General features: G+C 43.2%; 1 pseudogene across 1 annotated transcript; it reads left to right on the top strand.

Annotated features, from left to right (window-relative positions):
• The first annotated feature begins 3,497 nt into the window (after positions 1–3,497).
• On the top strand, positions 3,498–6,021 carry LOC308506498 (ubiquitin carboxyl-terminal hydrolase 11-like; annotated as a pseudogene). The gene has a single exon. The product of its transcript is annotated as a ubiquitin carboxyl-terminal hydrolase 11-like (transcript).
• The last annotated feature ends 67 nt before the right edge of the window (positions 6,022–6,088 follow it).

The raw sequence follows: 6,088 nt of genomic DNA, 5'->3' as shown, positions 1-6,088 counted from the left end.
AAGAGTACATGTGTAACTTTGTGCAGTGGCAGTATTGTAGCCAATGAGGTTTATCTGAGGCACGATTATTGCTAATTCAAGTGTACAAGTCTATAATAAAGTAAACATTTTGAGAGAGGCCAATACCTGTAAAGTAGATAGTCACCCTGGCCAGTAGCATATTTCAAGGACAGTTTCATGGAATATCTAATGCTTCATATTTTTAAAAGTTTATCAATTGGAGCTATTGATAAGATCCAGTTCCTAGTGACTGTAGAGAAGAGCAAACCCAGTCAGCCCAGAACACTCATATCCATAGTGATGATCCTGAGTTCAACCAAAGCTTGTCTAAGTTCAATCTCAGGTTTGTTGATCTTTGAGAGAAAAAATTCTCACTGTGAATATAGAATGCACTGGAAAGCAAAGATAGACTTGCCCTAGCCTCACTAGGAGTGATGGTCTAGACTCTAGAGGCTATTCTGACTTTTGATCCAGTGGTCAGGGTTTGAACTTCATGATGCAGTAATTCACCTTAGTGGCATTTAAAAACACTTGTCCTAAACTCCAGAGAACTGGAGAGCTGGACTCCTACCAAATTCTGGAAAACAAATAAGATATAGATGATATATAGATGTAGATGTAGATATATAGAGATGGAGATAGAGGTAGAGATATAGATTTAGATATTTAGATTGAATATAGATAATTTAGTGATTTCAAGAGTGGTTTTGCAGATATACAATCTTGAAAAGTTGGTTAAATTAAGATTTCTCAATTTCCGGGGCTCATGATATTAAACCGTGATGCTAGAGACCAGGGGTGTCCAAATTGCAGCCCGCGGGCCAACTGTAGCCCACAATCCATTTTTAATTGGCCCGCAGCAAATTCCAAAAATATATTTAGTTTACTTAAATAAACCAGGTGAGGCAATACGTGCTTCACCTCTAGTGAGTGGCCCAGCTGTTTGTGTATTTTACCATATATGGCCTTTGGTGGAAAACGTTGAAAAAAGTTTGGACACCCCTGCTATAGACTGTACGTTTTTGTCCCTCAAAAATTCATAATTTGAAACCTAATCCCTATTATGATGAGGCCCTTTAGGGGGTGATTAAGTCATGAGAGTGGACCCTTCATGAATTAGATTAGTGCTTTTATAGAAGAGACCTCAGAGAGCTTCCTCACCCCTTCCACCATGTGAATTCACAGCGAGAAAACAGCCATCTATATACCAAGAAGCAGGCCCTCACCAGACACTGAATCTGATGGCACCTTGATTTTGGATTTCCCAGAATCCACAACTGTGAGAAATAAATATTGTTCAAGCCACCCAGTCTATAGTATTTTTATTACAGGAACCTTTCAGACTAAAGTGCATGAAAAAGAGGGGAAAAAGACTATTTTTCTCCCAGTCATCCTCTGAATCTCAAAGTAGTCTTTGTGACATACCTATTTATGCAAACTTTCATTCATCCACATAAAATAAAATTGAAGAATGCACATTTTCCAAGCACTCTTGGGAATTTCTGAAATACAGCGGCATACTTACCACAAAGTTATACTAAGTTTAATTGAAAAAAAAGAGAAAATATTACATATCAGATATGCCAAGATTGTGCCTAAATTATAGATACTGTTAAATCTTACACAGCTTTAAATTTGATTTTACTCCCTTTCCTAGGTGCACCTATAAGAATTCGGTGTACATATCTAGCAGCTCATATTTCCTATTATTGAAAATGGCCATAAATTCCCCACCAGGTTTGATTTGGTCAGTTCACCATAACTTATTGCCACCAGGGCTAATCTCTTCTAGTCTTTCACTTAAATTACCAAGCCCTCACTTTCATACGAAGAACAAGAGAAACTTAATTTTGCTAGTAGTTTCTATACCTTAATTTGTCTCTTTTTCAGTTTTTGAAGAGTAACTTCCTTAGGGGCACCGATCACCACTAAAACACTCCCCCATAGAAAATCCCTTTATCACTGCCTACCTATATATTATTGACTCACTTAATTCTATCATTAGATTTGTTCATTTTGTTGGATGAAACTTAATTCCTGCTTGTTTACTTATCTTGGGAAATGCTAAATCTCTCTATGATTAAAAAGAAAGAAAAAAGTGGGTTATCTGATTTCTAATTTGGAACAGATAAACAATTCTTCTGGATTGCTGTATGAAATAAAACAAAACACCACCACTGAAACATCTATGTGTTGTGGTTTATTCCCAAAAGACATAGGAATGAATGCTATTCTTTAGTCAATTAAAATTTAGTGCTTGAATATGCCACGATTTGTTCTTTAACCTTGATGGATTAACTTGAAGGATGTCAAAAGTAACTGCCAAGTTTAGGGAGGAAAACAAGAAAAGATTTATCCATACCAATAGATCTCTAACTATGTCTGGGTTTTATCACTTGCTTTGCCAAACAACTGTACATTCTAAAATGATCTCAGTGAATAAAGGAAAGAAAAGATACACTTTCTTTTTGCCAACACTGGTATATATTGGATTATCTGAACTTTAAAATTATGACAGGACATGAATAATGACAAGTATAACTACAATGTCAGAACCCTGTATTATAAAGTCCAGGTGCATTATCACAGAACTATGAAATTTTAATGCTTCAAAGAACTTTAAAGACAATATAACTGCTCACATTTCTACATTTTTTTCCGAATTTATTTTAGCATACCAATCAATTGAAATACATCTCTTACATAGACAATGTTAAGTGTAAAACATTTCTTACATATAACTGCTTTAAGGTTAACACTTGCTAGTTATCACCTCAAGAGAATGTTTGAAATGCCTCAAGTAGACTGTATATTCTATAGATATATGCCCATTCACTCAGATATGACACTGCTTCCAGAACATTCTATGTTCCCATTAGAGTACATGACTTTTAGGAAACAAGACCCTTCTGTCCCTGAACATAATTTCAAAATTTATCTTAGTGCTAAACATTCTAACTATAATGGAAATTTAAGAAAAAAAATACCTCAGTGGAGGTTTAAATATGAGGTTAAATATCAACATTTCATCAACCTAACAAGTTGGGTTCCAGCACATTTTTCTGGTCTGATTATTCAGTTTCTCCTCTTTAGACTTTTTTTGATTCAATAGATTTCCACTTCATTAACACCACCATATTTTTATCTATTTGCTATCTTCCATTTTATCAATAAAAATGTACATTGCAAGGAACACTGATATGTAATAGATTTTTTGAGTATAATTAACTAGTGAGCACAAATTAACAATTTAAATGTTGCCCAGTTTCATATCATTTTAATGAAAATTATTTTGCAAGGTGTTCTTTATCAACTTCATAAGCAACATTCATGAACTCCCACAGCCTTTGCTTTGCCAAAAAATGTGCCTAATTGAATTAGCTACTGGAAGTCTAGCTACCTTCGCTGTAAGGTGTCACAGGCACAGCTATGTTTAAAAAGGCCTGTAGCAGTGATGAAGCAGAAAATAGCACCTGCAAATGAGCAAAGTTTGTGACATGGCAAGGTTTTTGCCCCTGGACGAGGCTTCTTCCCTGGACGGGAGAAAGTGTAGGTTACTTGTGGAGCAGCACTGGTACAGACAGTGGGAAGTGTCTGTGCAGGGAGACCAGGACTCTAGCACCTTCCCCAGCTGCATCAACAATGCTAAGCTCTTTGAAGACCAGGTAAACTGGTGCCCCAATAAGGGCCTGGTGGAAGGTGAGGACTATGTGCTACTAACCGCAGCTGTTTGGCATTGCCTGGTCAGCTGGCATGGTGAGCAGTTTCTGCTCCACCCTGACGAGGAGACATGACTCTAGGTCAAGAAGGCACAGGGTTCTTTTGAGAGATTATGCAACACGTGTGTCACAGTGCTTGATGCCCCTCTCATGTCTGAGTAGTTGGAAGTCATGGAGACCCGAAGCAAGGATGGCACTTAGCCCAGCATGCAGCTGAACACTGGGAACAGAGCATGGAAAAAGGATAAGGACTTCCAGGACCAGCCAGGCATCTGTGGTCTCACCTGGGCAATAGGTGCTTCATGAATTCGGCCCCGCAGTGCCTCAGCAATGTGCCACAGCTCACTGAGTACTTCCTCAAAAACGGCTACCTGGGGGAGTTCAACTTCTGCAACCCACTGGGCATGGAGGGTGAGATCGCAGAGGTTATGCAGACCTGGTGAAGCAGGCCTGGTCTGGCCACCACTGCTTCATCGTGCTCCAAGTGTTCAAGACCAAGCTCGGCTACTTTGCATCCCACTTTCTGGGCTACCAGCAGCATGACTCACAGGAGCTGCTGTCATTCCTCCTGGATGGGCTGCATGAGGACCTCAATCGTGTCAACAAGAAGGAATTTGTGGAGTTGTGTGATTCCGGCGGGTGGCCAGATCATGAGGTCGCTCAGGAGGCCTGACAGAACTACAAACAGCAGAACAACCCCAGTGATTGTGACACTTTCCATGGCCTCTTCAGGTCCATGCTGGTGTGCCCCGATTGTGGCAATGTGTCTGTGACCTTCAACCCTTTCTGCTACCTCAGTGTCCCACTGCCTGTCAGCCACAAAAGGGTCGTGGAGGTCTTCTTTGTCTCCGTGGACCACCGCCACAAACCAGAGCAGCACTGGCTCCTTGTCTCCAAGAAAGCCAAGATCTCATATCTGTGCGTGGCCCTGGTCAAACACACTATTGTCTCACTAGAAAGAATGGTGGTGGCCGATGTCTTTACTCACTGATTCTATAAGATCTACCAGCTGGAAGAGTCTCAGAGCATCATTTTGGACCGAGATGATATCTTCACATATGAAGTGTCAAGCACGTCTGCCGTCTGTGAGAACTCCAGGTAGGACGTAGTGCTTCCTATCTACCTGTGGGAGCTAACGGAGCCCGTAACTACAACTCCTACTGTGGTCTCATGCTCTTTGAGCACCCACTCCTGGTGTCAGAGCCCCAGGACTGGCTTTCCTGGGATTTCCTGTACCACATCCTGCTGTACCACCTCTCGCACTATGTGACCAGACCCAGCTTGGATGATGAGGATGATGGTGATGAGAAAGATATGGAGGATAAGGACAGCATCCCCATACCTGGACACATAGCTGGGGGCAGCTCCTGGGACCCTGGGCCAGAGCAGGCTGGGCCCAGCTCTGGAGTCACAGGTGCGAGCAGGACCCCGGTGGACAATTCTCCTGGACCATCTCACTGGCCCCAGAGAGCACGGCACAAGCACCTGTTTCACCTTGCAGACAGTGAACTCCAAGGGGACCAGCCACTGCTCGAACTTTAACCAGGATACTCATGCCCATGAACACTGCCATCGACTTGGAGCCAGAGATGAAGAAGCATTACTATTGGTGTAGCTAGGTGGAGGCTGAGGGCCACGTGAAGCACGTCTACGTTGGGTATGTGCTGAAGAAGGCTCTCGTGTGGCTGTGGGAGTGCCTTTAGCTCTTCACTATTGTGGAGACCCTGGAGAAGGAAAACCCACGTTCTGCCCCTCCTGCAAGCAGCACCAGCCGGCCACCAAGAAGCTAGACCTGTGGAAGCTGCCGGAGACACTCGTTACCCACCCAAAGCGCTTTTCCTACACCAAGGTCTCCTGCGAGAAGCTGGACAGCCTTATGGAGTTTCCTATGTGGGGTCTGGACTTCTCTGCCTTTGTCATCAAGCCACAGAATGAGTCAGCCCCACAGCTATACAAATATGATCTCACCGCGGTGTTCAACCATTGTGGGGGCCTGCGTGATGGACACTACACATCATTTGCCTGCAACAAGGACAGTGGCCCGGGGCACTATTTTGATGACACAGCATCTCGCCTGTGACTGAGAAGCAGATTGAGTCCAAGGCAGCCTACATCCTCTTCCACCAATGCCAACACTTGTCTCGTTGCCTGCAACCCCAGCCTGGCTTGTCTGACTCCCCAGTGCCTCCTGCCTGCGCATCCACCACCCCCCAACTCTGTGTTCATGGATGTAACTGAGCAGGTCCTGGCCCTGCCCCAAGGACGGAAGCTACCTCCACTCTCTTCCTTCCCCTCTTCATAACGGTGGTAGGTGTTAGGTGCCCTGGGACCCCGGGCAAGGTGTTGCAGGCTTAGTTGTGGCCTGCAAC

Source organism: Rhinolophus hipposideros (assembly GCF_964194185.1).
Source record: "Rhinolophus hipposideros genome assembly, chromosome: 2".
In the NCBI taxonomy this organism is placed as follows: domain Eukaryota; kingdom Metazoa; phylum Chordata; class Mammalia; order Chiroptera; family Rhinolophidae; genus Rhinolophus; species Rhinolophus hipposideros.
The sequence above is the reverse complement of the archived record's forward strand: the minus strand, read 5'-3'. Positions and strand labels throughout refer to the sequence as shown.